Source organism: Chiloscyllium plagiosum, unplaced genomic scaffold (genome assembly GCF_004010195.1).
Source record: "Chiloscyllium plagiosum isolate BGI_BamShark_2017 unplaced genomic scaffold, ASM401019v2 scaf_10416, whole genome shotgun sequence".
NCBI classification, from domain to species: Eukaryota; Metazoa; Chordata; class Chondrichthyes; order Orectolobiformes; family Hemiscylliidae; genus Chiloscyllium; species Chiloscyllium plagiosum.
Window position 1 is genome coordinate 16,239 of NW_025209921.1, and position 619 is coordinate 16,857.

Here is a 619-nt window from a genome sequence, read left to right on the forward strand (position 1 = left end):
TCTTTTTACTTTAAATGTTCAGAAAATAGTCTCTATGTGAAAGTGAGCGTACGTGCTTTCGACTTTTTAACACTGTCTTGATTGTAAGTATTGTTCTGTGGCTTGGGAGGGGTGGGAAAGGAGGAGAGAAACAATAACAAGTATGGATTTAAAAATGAAGAGGAGAATGTTACTAATATGCATAGCAACTTTAATTTTTTTTTCTTTGAAAATCCCATCAGTCATGTAATTTTACTGTTGGAAGAGAATTTGAGTCACCTTTCATGGTCCTTTTTACAGTAGCTGCATTTCAAAGCAATTTACGGCATTATTAAGCACTCTGCAATATTTTAGTTGTATAGAAAAGCACTTATGTTAACTTCAGAAGAATGTCCTCATGCAGTATATTATTTATTATAATTTGGAAAGAATCATCACAAATAGTTGTTGAAGTTATTTAAATTATACCATTTATAGAAACAGCAAATAGGGAAAAACATCAAAGTTGCAGGGACCAGCAGGTAAATAACAGCATGATTTTTGAAGGTCAGGGGACTTGACAGTACATATTTAGTATATAACAGCAGTCTTAATGTTTCTGGTTTTATATTTTTTCTTGTGCTTTTATTTGCTATATGTC